Source organism: Hipposideros armiger, unplaced genomic scaffold (genome assembly GCF_001890085.2).
Source record: "Hipposideros armiger isolate ML-2016 unplaced genomic scaffold, ASM189008v1 scaffold_564, whole genome shotgun sequence".
Taxonomy (NCBI): domain Eukaryota; kingdom Metazoa; phylum Chordata; class Mammalia; order Chiroptera; family Hipposideridae; genus Hipposideros; species Hipposideros armiger.
The window spans coordinates 204,517-204,809 of record NW_017731914.1 but is presented as its reverse complement, the minus strand read 5'-3'; positions in this window follow the sequence as shown (position 1 = coordinate 204,809).

Sequence of the window (293 nt, the reverse complement as noted above, 5' to 3'; positions counted from 1 at the left end):
CGCACAATTCCCTCGTTAACCCTTTAACTACTGAAGACGAGTATACAAAAAATTACCTCGAGGGCCGCATGCGGCCCGCGGGCCGCCAGTTTGACACCCCTGACTAAAAGGATGGATTTTAAAGATACATAATCCACAGAAAACATATACTCTTCTTTCTAGAGCATGTTTATTTTTGCCAATTAAGTTTGTCAGTACTTGCAATAAAAAATATATTGTGGGACTATGACAAAAAATATGCTTTTATGTCTCATTTTTAGTTTATCTCTATTTAAAAAATCACACTAGTTATA